The sequence below is a fragment of the Meriones unguiculatus genome, chromosome 3 (genome assembly GCF_030254825.1).
Source record: "Meriones unguiculatus strain TT.TT164.6M chromosome 3, Bangor_MerUng_6.1, whole genome shotgun sequence".
NCBI classification, from domain to species: domain Eukaryota; kingdom Metazoa; phylum Chordata; class Mammalia; order Rodentia; family Muridae; genus Meriones; species Meriones unguiculatus.
The window spans coordinates 10,527,764-10,540,627 of NC_083351.1; the positions used below are offsets into that span (position 1 = coordinate 10,527,764).

General features: G+C 46.7%; 1 long non-coding RNA gene across 4 annotated transcripts; it reads right to left on the reverse strand.

Moving 5' to 3' along the window:
• Positions 1–879: 879 nt before the first annotated feature.
• Positions 880–6,296, reverse strand: LOC132652950 (uncharacterized). Of its 4 annotated transcripts, XR_009590509.1 has the most exons (6): positions 6,221–6,296; positions 5,578–5,760; positions 2,612–2,988; positions 2,249–2,376; positions 1,530–1,727; positions 880–1,361 (listed from the first exon to the last, which is right to left on the reverse strand). It is a non-coding gene; the product is annotated as an uncharacterized LOC132652950 (long non-coding RNA). The 4 variants fall into 4 exon arrangements; XR_009590510.1 differs by lacking the exon at positions 6,221–6,296 and having other exon boundaries at positions 2,612–2,937; positions 5,578–6,151; XR_009590508.1 differs by lacking the exon at positions 6,221–6,296 and having other exon boundaries at positions 5,578–6,151.
• Positions 6,297–12,864: the final 6,568 nt, after the last annotated feature.

Here is a 12,864-nt window from a genome sequence, read left to right on the forward strand (position 1 = left end):
TGTACCTGAAGCTCTGGAGACCCAGAAGAGGGTGGCAGATCTTCTGGAATTGGATTTACAGATGGTTATGAGCATATGTGGGTGCTTAGAATGGAACCTGTGTCCTCTTGAAGCCCTCTTAAGCACTGAGTGGTCTTTCCAGCCCCAATAACATTAAAAAACAAACAAACAAACAAACAAAAACAAAAAACAAAAAACCTGTTCTTAGTTTATTAGTCCTTTTTCTGCTGCTATAAAAATACCTGAAGCTGGTTAATTATAAAGAGGTTTACCAGCCTTGAGATGCAGTTAGCAGAGCACTTGTCTTTAGCACAAGTGAAGTCCTGGATTTAGTCTCCAGCACAGAACAAATCCGGCTCTGGTAGCTTTTGCCTATAACAGCAGCCTCTGAGAGGTAGGGTTGGGAAGATATGAAGTTCAAGGTTACCCTGAGCTATAGAGGGAGTTTGGGGGTAGCCTGGGATATAGAGACCCCAAGAGGGAGGAGAAATAGGAAGAAAGGAAAAACAGGAGGAAGTTGTTTATTTGATCCAGTTTTGGAGTCTGAAGGTCCAAAATTGGACTACACTATCAGGTCAGGCCCTCAAAGAAGCCTTTGTGATGAAAGGGTATCCAATGGTGGGCAGCATGTGGGAGTGATCCAACGGGAAGCAGAAAGCCAAAGGGTAAGGAAGGGCAGGCACGCTCTATTCGTTCCCAAGTTCGTTCCCAAGCTTATTCTCTTGGGAACGAACTAGCATGCCCTGAGAAGTCGTCTAATCTTTTCATGAATGACACAAATGACACCCCAATAAATGACTTACTCATTAGACCTGTGCCTCATAAAAAGCCACAGAGACACAGGAGCCTTCCAAGGACAAAATACACGAAACCAGAGCATCATGAATACGTTTTATTGTTCCATAAAAGGAACCAATCTTATTTCAGAAGGCATGAAAGGAAGACACCTGAGATGGGTCTAGGACCTGCTTTGACAGCTGATCCAGCAGCAGGAGAGGTCAGTTCAAATTTCGATACAGCATATCAAGTAGGAATTACACCTCCCCAAGGAGTTGGGGTAGGGAGTGGTCACTGGAGGGGAATTACCAACAGGAACTGTCTCGGGTTGGTCTACTTTCTTGCTGTTGCTGGTATAAGTACTCTGACCAAAAGCAACAGAGAAGAAAGGATTTATGTCAGCTCACAGGTCTCAGTCCATCACGGAGAGAACTCAAACAGGAACTTGAAAGCAAGCCTGCTTGCTATTCCACAAAACATTACCACTGATCACCGAGTTCACTCACAGCCAAGGTGGCGTAACAGAAATCATGGCGGGTACTACTGCCGATCAGCTCACGAGGGCTCCTGCTCAGCTGCCTTTCCTATAGAGCCCAAGACCATTTGTTTAGGAATGGTGCTGCCGGTAGAGGGCTGGGGCTGGGCCCTCCCCTCCCACAGCCCACACCCACAGGCCAATCAGAGCTAAGGAATCTCTCAGCTAAGCAATCTTCTCGGGTGAGCGTAGGCTGTGTCAAACAGGCTGAACTGACCTGACGGGATTCTCGCTGAAGAAGGTCGAGCGGTATGACATCACCGCAGGATGGTGGAGGGGGAACTAAGCGCTGATCAGACCCCCAGGGCGGGAATCCTTACTATGTCATCAGGTTTGTAGTGTCCTTTGCCACAGTTTGGCTTTTACACCTGTCATCCCAGGCTGAGGCAGGAGAATCAGGACTTCCAGGAACTGCCTAGAAACGAGAGCGGGGCTGCGGCTTGACTTGGTTTTTTTTGTTGCTGGTGGTAGTGGGTTTTTTTGTTTTGTTTTGTTTTGTTGTTGTTGTTGTTGTTTGAGACATGGTCTTACTGTGTAATCTCAGCTGGCCTGGAATTCTTTATGTAGACCAGTGACCAGCATTGCCTCAAATTCACAAAGATCCACTAGCCTCCATTTTCCAAGTTCTGGGATTAAAGGCTTATGCCACCACTCCTGGCCAGGCCAGCCAACCACTTTATCCAGGTCCAGACACCAAGTAATTGGCCTCCCCTTCCTTGCTTAGTCTGAAATGAGCTTCCTAGGGCATGAGAAAGTGAGGGAGCATGAATTTACATACAGGAAAGACCCAACCAGTGACGGGGAAAGATCACCATAGTTAAACATTGTTGGGGTCAGACTGGGAAGGGGATACAAAAGTTTCTGCATGGTCATCTAACCAAGAAAAGGAGGGTGGACTCAGCAGTGGGCAGAGCTCTCCTTCCATCACTCACTCACCTGGCAGGGTTTATGTTCCTGTTAAGACAGTTGATGCATGCTCCTTTCAAATGGTAGCCAAGGGAGCCAGGTACGAGGCAGGCAGCTCAGTGGGCGAGCATGTGCAGAGAAAACTCATGCCCTAGTTTCTATCTCCAGCCAAGTAAAACAAAACAACACAAAATGCTTCTTATTAGAGGTAACAGATAATGTTCCTGAGCCAACTTCTGGAGAGCCCCTAAAGCTGGGAGCCGCAAGCCTCCAATGCCGCCCAAAAAGAGCTGAGTCATCAGACTTCACCCTGACACCCAAACAGGTGCGAGCGCTACATTCTGAGGCTAGAGTCTCTGTGGCGTGGAATCTCTCTCCACTGAACACGTTTACCTGGAATTCCTGGGCTCAGGCAATCCTGAAGCTGCTGTCCCTCATCTGGCTGCTGGGAATCAAAGCCAGGGCTTTGTGCGTGTAGGGCAAAGGGCTCCAGCTCTGAACTGCACCGCTGTCTAGACCTTTTCATACGTCATTACAGTGGCGAGTCACAAGTGGCCATTTTGCCCGGCTTTCATTTGCTGCTGGCAGGAAGAAGTTGCTTGTCAACAGATGCTGGAGGAAAACTCCACAAGCCGCTCAACAGCTGTTCACTCAAAATAGTTCACCCATAGAGCCCAGCTTTCGCTGAGTGTCAGCCAAGTGGCAGGTGTTGGTTAAGTCTGTCGGGGATAAGAAGCAGGGTAATAGGTCTCTTCCTGAGGAGTAATTGGCTGTAAGGTCAATGAGATATAGTCTTAAGTTAGAGGAGGTTTGGGCATTTGCTTAGTGTTTTATGTGCATGAACATTCTGCCTGCATGTTTGTCTGTGGACTATTATGCCTGGTACCCAAGGAGGCCAGAGGAGGGCGTCAGAGCTCCTGAAACTGGAGTTACAGCTGGGAGCCACCATGTGGTGCTGAGAACTGAATTTTGGTCCTCTGCTGGTGCTCTTGACCACTGAGCCATTTCTCCAGCCCTGAAAGAATTTTAATATTCAGTCATATGGGATGGTAAAAATGTCATAACTGGTGTAATATTTGGACTTCTGCTTCTAGAATTGGGAAACAGATTTGGATCAGGCACGGTGGTGTATTCCTTTAATCCCAAGCACTGGGAGGCAGAGGACCATGTGTGTCTGAGTTCTAAGCCAGCTAGAGTTACATGGTGAGACCCTCTGTGTGTGTGTGTGCGCACACACACATACACATGCATTTGTGTGTGTAGAGGGGAAAAAAGTTGATTTGCTTTTTGCTCCCTTTCGCCTGGAACAACCAAATATGGTCAAGACACTGGACATCAGGCCACAAAGGATGGAAATGTTTGGGAAACAGACAAATAAGAGGATCCTTTTTATTGCCCAGCTCACCATTTCCAGGTCAGAATGCAGAGAAGGAAAGACAAAGGTCCTTAGATCAGCAGTTCTCAAACTGTGTGTCAAGACCCCCTTGGGGGTTGACCATCAGATATCCTACACATCAGAGATTTATATTAGGATTCATAAAAGCAGCAAAATTATAGCTATGAGTGGCCACAAAAATAATTTTATGATGGGTTAACACAGCATGAGAAACTGTATGTGGGTATATGAATGTATGTAAAATATATACTGTTGTAGTAAATTTAAAAGAATGAGTGTTGGGCTATATAATGGCCATTATTAGCCGTAAGATTATCACGGCAGTATTATTTAACCTGCTATCACAAATAGCAAGACATAGACACCTGTGAGATTTTATAACTGCCTTATTTACCTTGGGCCAGGCAGCTATTCCTACCTGCACTGTCTGAATCACCTCACCATCCATCTCCCAGCCCCCATCCAGTGCATCCTCCTTAACCATCCTAACTTCCATCCATCTTATAAATACTTGCTTTTATTCTTCATTTGGGTATTTTCATGCCATTGTCAGAATCCTTCCTCCTGGCCCCACGTGGTTTCTTCTCCAAGCTAACATGGTAGCATCCTCTCTCGTCCTCTCTTCCTGTCCCTCTCTTTCCAGTGATTATTTCTTGAACCCCCAAATCCCAGGAACCTTAGCCACACCTACTCCTTTCTGCCCTTCCCAGGTATAAGATGTTTAATCAACCAATCAGGTATGTTTTAGGCAGGTTTACAAAACAAAGATAAGTGTAACCAGAACTTGAGGGCCAGTATCATTCATCAGACCAACAATATACATGTGTGTATGTATACATATATATTTTATACACAGACACACACACACATATATTTATATATTTGGAGGGTTTGAGACATGGTTTCCCTGTAAAGCCCTGGCTGTCCTGGACTGCTCTGTAGACCAGGCTGGCTTTGAACTCACAGAGATTCACCTGCCTCTGCCTCCCTGTGTGCTGGGATTACATGTGCCACCATACCCAGCTGGTTTTTTATCTAAAACTTCCTCTCCTGTTTTTTTTTTTCTTTTTTTAAATCAATAATGGCATTTTCAATGTATATTTTATGGGAATTGGTGTTTTGCCTACACATATGTCTGTGTTAGCAGTAGGAATGTTCAAAAATCACTGCCTTAGATGAACAGAAGGCTGAGAGACTAGGAAAAGGCAGCTTGAGTTCAAAGGACAGCCCACCAGGAGGAGAGGGCTGTACACAGGCCATGGACAGAAGACAGCAGAGATCTACAAAGGATCTTTTTTCAGTATTAAGCACCTATCTGGGAGAAAAGCAGTAGTCCCAGCTACTTGTGGGGGCAGGGAGCTGAAGTTGAACAATCACTTTATTATTATGTTTTTATATCTTTGGAGGGTTTGAGGCAGGGTTTCTCTGTGTAACAGAGCCTGGCTCTCCTGGATTTGTAGACCAGGCTGGCTTCAAACTCAGCCTGCCTCTGATCCACCAACCTCTGCCTCCCAAGTGCTGGGATTAAAGGCTAAAGGCGTGCGCAGCCACCACCCAGCTATTGTGTTTAAAAAAACTTTTTCATTTACATGTGTGTATCTGTGTCAGTCTATGTGTACCGTGTATGTGAGGGTGCCCCTGAAGCCAGAGGGTCACCTGATGTAGGTGCTGGGAACCGAACCTAGGTCTTCTGTGGGAACAGTAGCTCTTCCAGCAGCAGTTAAAAAGCTGATGCTCATCTCTCCAGCCCCCATTCCTTTGAGGTCTTGTTACTGTGCTTTTTTTTTTCCCCCTCTCTCTGTGTAGCTCTGGCTGTTCCAGAACTCACTATGGCTGGCCTGCAACTCACAGAGATCTGCCTGCCTCTGCCTCTGGGGTGCTCGATGAAGGGCAGTCCCAAACTGGCTCTTCAGCTGAGGGTGGCCTGAAACATCTACCATTTCCCCCAGAGGAGTAAACTTACAGCTGTCTGCCACAACGCCCAGTTTACGGTGTTCTGGGGATCGAGCCCAGGGCCTTCGGCATACCAGGCGTGGAGCTACTTCTTCAGCCTTAGAGGAAGAGCGCTCGAGTCCAAGCGTTGAAGCCCTGGGTTCCATCTGCAGCACTCCACATGTTGGAGCATGCCTGTAATCCCAGCACTTGCCTCAAAAGGTGCAAAAAAATATTTTTTTAAGTACTTGAGGTTTTTGTTTTTCCTTCTGGAAGTCTTCTGCTGTTGCTGGAAATCCAGCCAACCTAAGGACCTAATAGAGGCAAGCGTTCTATCACTGAGCCACAGGCCTCTCAGCACCTTTGGGCTGTCTTTTAAAATCAGATGATTATTCTTGATTTAGTTATGCTTCATAACAACCATTCACGACAAAACCTCATTTGGACAAGCGGCCACAGAGTCCCTACAGCATAGCTTTTTTGGGTATGAGCAACCTTGCCCCAACCAAAGCAGTAAAGCCCTTTCTTTGAAACAGGAGAGGAAGTCCCTAAATGGGCACAGCCCAGCCACACCCCGGCTGAGTCCCTCAGGATCCAGAGCTTTCCAGAATGCGGAGGGGGAGACGCGTGGGTTCCAGGACTGAGTGGAGAGCAGCAGGATGGAGAAGCTGTACCTCATAGGGCTCAGGCTGGACCGTTACTTCCGCAGCATCCGCCCCGACCGCGGTCACTTAGCAACCGGAGCCACACACTTGCAGAAGGTAGACAGTGGCAGGAGAGTCACGTGAGCAGACAGAACTGGCCATTATACGCGTGCGCCACAGGCTGAGGCGACTGCGCAGGCGCAGAAGGGCGAAGGCCACTGTGGACAAGCGCTCCCTTGGCAGATGTGACTGCAGAGAAGCCCACATGCCTTAAAGAGGCTTTTCGTGAGTCTGCGTGGGAAGCATTTCCTTTGGACAAAACATGGCAGACTTTATATTAAAATCTGTCTTCCCTGGGAAGAAAAAGTTCTCAGCAACCAGTTTTACACCAAAGGAACTTTGTTGACAGAGGGTGAACTTTAAGGATGAGGAGTTGTTTCGGCCTGGAAAAGCGACTGTATCCCGGCACAGGGCTTGCTAGGGTAGTTGTTGCACTCCAGTTTATTTCTGAATGATGTTTTTAATGTATTTGTTTGTTTGAGACAGGAGCCTTTGGATGTAACCCAAGCTGTCTCAAACTCCAGATCGTCCTGTCTCAGCCTCCCAGAGCTGCCAACAATTATACTGCATCCTTGATGAATTTTAAGAGTAAGTCTGGTTTATAACTGTACCCACCTGACTGGTATTTTGCAGACCAACATACATAGTGACTGATGTGAAAGCGATTTGAGATTGGGATAGGGCAAGCTTTTAAAAACTCACTCGTTGGAAGGATCACATGGTCCAGGCCAGAACTCCTGAGCCTCTTGCCTCCAGCTTCCCAGTTCTGGGATTACAGGCTTGTGTCACGACGCTACGGCAATAACATCCTTTCTGACACATTTCCCTCCAGCAAGTGGAGGCCTGCACTCAGGCAAGCGTGCAATAAATTAATACTTTTGGAAAAAATGAATAAACATTCTACTCTCAACAGGTTCTAGCCAGGAGTGGAAGGGGACATGCCTGTAATTCCAGAACTCAGGAGGCTGAGTCAGGGAAGTGGGCGATGATGAGTTCAGAACAAACCCAGGTTACATAGTAGCAGAGGCCAGTCAAGGCTACATAGAAAAGACTGTCTCAAAACGGTATATAGTCTGAGCCAGGCTGAGGTAGCACACACCTTTAGTCCCAGCAGCACTCAGGAGGCAGAAAATGGCAGACCTCTGAGTTTTGAGATCAGCCTGGTCTACAGCCAAGGCTACAGAGAGAAACCTTGTCTCAAAATACAAAACAAAACAAGCAAGCAAACTAAACGTAGTCTGGGTGCCGGAGAGATGGCTCAGCAGTTAAGAGTACTGGCTGCTTATCTGAGGATCAGGGTTCAGTTCCCAGCACCTGCATGGCAGCTCACAGCTGTAACTCCGATTCCAAGGATCCATCCCACCAGGCATGCATGTGGTGCACATATCTGTGCATGCAGCCAATACACACACACACACACACACACACACACACACACACACACATCTTAAAAAAAAAAAAAGAAAAAGAGAAAGAAACATAGTCTGGGGATGCAGCTCAAATGGTGGAGCGTTTGTCTGGCATGTCCAAAAGCCCTGGGTTCAGGTCCTAGAACCACACATACTGAAGAGGGTAAGTAGAAGACTGTCATCGAGTATGTGGGAGATGGAAGAGGATCTTTGAGCTGAGTTTGAAGCCAGCTGAACCCATATGAGACTATCTCAACAAAAAAGCTCTATTCTATTGTTATGCCAAGTAACTAAAAACTTTCCTTTATATGCAAAATGTTGGTAGAGTCCACTCTGCAGAGGTAACTACTTTGTATCTTTGAAGTTGTGTCTTTTTAACTCTGTATTAAACAGTTTGAGTTTGGGCTTTATAAGACAGGGTCTCACTTTGTAGTCCAGGATGGCTTGGAACTCATTTTGGAGCCCAGGCTGGCCTCAGATGCATCATGAGCTTGCCTCTGCCTCCAGAGTGCTGGAATTATAGGCTTGAGTTACCCCATCTGGCTTCTTTATAGTCTTAACTTTGAAATTCCTTTATACTTACAATCAGTTTTCCCTGTGTTCAGAAATACTGTTTAACTGTTACTCTGGCTGCCCTGGAACTTAACTCTGAAGCGTCAAACCGGGTTGGTTTCAAATCCGTGGTCCTCCTGCCTCTGTCCTTTGAGTGCTGGGATTATGGGCATGTGCCATACCATACCTCATAGAAAGTGTTTCTTTTTTTATTAATTTTTAAAAGATTTATTTGTTTATTTTATGTATATGAGTGCGCTATCTGCATGTACACCTGCATGCCGGAAGGGGGCATCAGATCACATTATAGATGGTTGTGTGCTACTTTGTGCTTGACTGGGAATTGAACCCACTGCTCTTAACCACTGAACCATCTCTCCAGCCTAACAATGTGTTTCTTGAAGAGAAAGAAAAATATAGATTTTTTTTTTTTTTAACCAAGGTGGGGATGTTGAAGTAGGAGTGTCGAGAACAGAGTAACAAACTCCTGCTCAGGTGTCAAAAGTAAGTAGGCTCTTCTCAGCCGAGAAGTTTCCTCTAAGCCAACCTACAGACCTGCAGCCTACAAGTGATCCTTTGATTCTCTTATCAAAATTCAAACAGCCTAAGAAAAAAACAAATTATCAGCAGCCATAAAGATTAGGGTTAGTTCAGATCCTTTCCAAAGAACAGTTTTGCTTTTGTTTGCTTTTGAGGCAGGGTCTCTATGTAGCCATAGCTGACCTGGAACTAGCTCCCTTTGTATGCCAGGCTGGCTTCAAATGAATGGAGACCCACCTGCCTCTTCCTTCTAAGTGCCGAGACTCAAGGCCTGTACCACCACACTCAGCAACAGCAGGTTTTAAAAATGGACCTTAAGGATAGAAGAGAACAAGGAGGAGCAAGCAAGGAGAGTCCAGGAGCAGAGGAAGGAGCAACAAGGTTGAGTTTGCCACAAACCAACTCTGACCCATTTTGTAGTTTTGCCCAGGGCTAATTCTTGCATTCAAAATATGGATCTTTAGCTCCAACATTGGAGTTCAGCAGCAAATGATGGTGCCTGCTATCGCAGGGGAGCAAAGTTCAAGCTTTCCTGAAATGTTTCCACAATCCAGAGTGCAGGTGCACTGGAGAGAAGGTCCCCGGGAGCATGGCGGGACTGGAGTCTGACAAGGATGCTGCTGGGGCCCATGATCCTGGCCAAAGAAACAGAAAACTTTTGTGTAAAATCACAAGAGAGGCAGAGGCACATGTAGTTTTGTGGGTTCAAGGCCCACCTGGTCGACATAGTGAGATCCTGTCTCAACAACAACAATGAAACAAAACAGAAAAACCGAATAAAAATAAGTTTTTTTTTCAAGCTAGGTTTTTTTTTAACTTGCTTTGTAGACCAGGCTAGCCTCAAACTCACAGCGATCCACCTGCCTCTGTCCCCCAAGTGCTTGGATCACAGGCATGCAGCACCACGCCTGGCTTAAAATTAAGTTCTATCTACTCATTTGATAAGCTAGAAATTAAGAGGAATAAGTGTCTGCTTTGAGCAATCTGTAGCTGGTTGGCTGTTTCAAGGAGAGAAGAGTTAGGCAAGAACAGAGGAGGAGACGGGAACCCTGTTGTCAGGGACCATGGAGTAGCCAAGCGGTTTGGGAGCACAGCATTGTGACAGGTGTGGGCCTGTGCTCCAGCTGAGGGAAGAAATAGACGCTTAGCTTATTGTTTTATTATTAATTACATACATATGTGAGTAGGTGCCCACAGAGGCCGGAAGAGGGTTTCAGATTCCCCGGAGCTTGCGTTATGGGCTATTGGAAGCTAGCCAGCTTGAGTTCTGGGAGGGAGCTGGACTTGGTCCCCTGCAGGAGCAGCATGTGATCCTAACCACAGAGTCACAGCTCCAGCCTGAGAGTTAGATTCTTAGCTTCTTCCAATTTGAAAAGTCTCTTAATTACTAGCTGTGTAAATTTAAATTAAAGTGCCTCCTCCCCTCCCCCCAGTTTCCTGTCTTGAAATGAAAACGAGGCTTTCTGGGAACATTTTAAAGAATAAATTCCTATCTGAGGCATCTTAATATAGTGGTTAATACCGTAGGCTTGCTGGGCCTGGTGGCACCACAGCTCCCGAAACAGACTGTAGGCTTAGTCAGGCAGCACGCTCATGCCTCTAATACCAGCACTCTGGAGGCTGGGGCAGGAGGACTGAGAGTTCCAGGTGAGGGTAAATGACATAGGTCCTGTCTCCAGAAATATGCAAGACTGTAGGCTCAAGTCAGACTGCCTCTTTCGACTCCTGGAGCTGCTGTTCAATGTTTTTTGTATCCTTAGGTGAGAGGCTGACCCCGTCTCTGTAAAATGAAGGTAATAAATTCCTCACGGCCTTTTCCTAAGGGTTCAGTGACTGGACACAAAGTACTCAGAAGAGTTCTTGGCACACAGCCAGCATTCAGTAAACGCAGCATCACTTGAAAGCTGCTTCACAGCAGCCATCAATTAATGGGGCCCATTTTTGGTGAGTCCTGTTATTCTGGAGCAGGACTCAGGTTCAGAGACTCCCTCTTCTAAACCTTCATGTCACTCCAGCCTAAGTAGGGATGGAGAGCAGAAACGTCTCCAGTCATTTGTGGCAACAGGGAGGGAAGTACAAAGTCTGTCTTGTAGGCTGAGTAGGCAAAGGTCCACACTCTGGATCAAATCCCAAGAGCCAGCTGACTAGAGTCCAAACGGGCTGAGGCAGGAGAGGAACAAGAGTTGACTGGAAGGAGCTAGGAGAACTGTGCTCCTGGAGTTGCCTTTTTTTTTTTTTTTTTTTTTTTAAATACAGGGTTTTTCTGCATATCCTTGGCTTCCTTGGAATTCACTCTGTGGACCAGGCTGGCCTCAAAGCTGGAGACCCCAGTACCTCTGCTCCCCAAGTGCTGGGATCAGAGGCGTGCACCGCTGTCTGGCTAAGATAGGGTTTTATTCCGGTGCAGGCTAGCCTTGTGCATGCGGTCCTCTCGCTTTAGCCTCTTTAATGCTGGGATTACAGGTGGGCACCACAAAGATAGCTTGGCTCAATAGGGTTATATGATTTTCACCACAATCTTGGAACATTTTCATCATCCACCCTCAAAAGAAACTCTGTCCTCATCAGCACTCACTACCCAAGTACTGTTTTTTTTCCACATTTTTTTTTACATTGGCATTCTGCATCCATGTATGTCTGTGTGAGGGTGTCAGATCCCCTAGAACTGGAATTACAAACAGTTGTGAACTGCCATGTGGGTGCTAGGACTAATGGCATGTGCCACCACACCAGGCTTTAAAAAGTCAACTTTTTATTGTTGTGACCAGTTACCTGGAAAGGCCAGCTTAAAGGAGGAGCAGTTTCCTTTGGCTTATGGTTAAAAGGGCTTGGATCCAGGGTCTATTTTTCCCATTAGCATGGGGATATGATAAACCAGAACACCATAGAGGCAGTAGCATGTGACAGAGAAAGCTGTTCCCCTCTTGAAAGAAAGCTGAGAAAAAGAAAGGGATAGAAGTGACTAGGGGGAGGAAGGGAAGGGAGTGAGACAAACCTGGAGCAAGCTACATTCTTCAAAGGCATGACATCACCAACTCACCTCATCCAACCAGGCCCCACCTTCTTCCACACCCACCATCTCCCATTCTTGTGTTTCAGTCGGTTCCCCCAAAGACCACCACTGAATAGGAGCCTTTAGCAGCTGGTGAGGACTCTTCATTTACAAGTCCCCCCTGCCCTCCTCTGCACTTGCCACCATAGCCACCCTAGTGAGTGGGACCTGTTTGCGGTTTTAATTCACAATTCCATTTTATGATGGTCACAGATTGTGTGAGCCAGAAATTCAGAGTACAGCATACAGAGGAGACGGCTCCGAGATGTCTGGAGCCGCAAGTGGAAAGTCTCAAGGGCTGTCGATGACTCAGTGGCAAGAGCTGAGTTCATCTGGAAGTTTCTAAACTCAGACACTTGCTAGGTCTTCCTGGTGAGCTGCTTTGTCGTCAGCTAAGCTGTTACCTGGAGTAGCTATGTGTTTTCTCCATGGTGTCCTCACTTGGAGAGAGAATGGGCACTTCCTCACTGGATCCAGAGAGCGAATTGTCTAAGAGAAGCGGGCTAAATCTGAGCTGCCAGTCAGACAGACCTCAGCTCAGAAGCCACAAAGCTTTACTTACCCAGAGTCAATCTACACCACAATTCAAACTCGGGGACTTTTTCTCCCCTGAATTAAACTCGTCTCGTACTCTCTTTTGAGCTGAGAATGGCCTTCATCTTCTGAGGCTCCTGCCTCTATCACATGCCTAGAATCATAGGCATGTGTGCCCATGCTTCATTGTATGCAGTTCAGGAGGTCGAAGCCATGGCTTCGTGCATGTTACATAAGCACTCTGCCAGGTGATCTATAGCCCCGCTCTGACCCTGCCTTGACACACAATGTCAGTGTGTGCTCAGGTGCCTAAGACTGGCAGTCCTCTCAGTTCTGCCTCCCCGGTGTTGGGATTACACACATGTTCTGCATGTCCAGCTCACATACCACTTCTTTTCCTTTTCTTTTAACACGTATTGTGTGTGTGTGTGTGTGTGTGTGTGTGTGTGCACCAAGTACATTCAGTACCCAAAGACACAAGAGGAGGCCATTGGGTCCCCTACCTGTTGTAAACTGCCCAACATGAG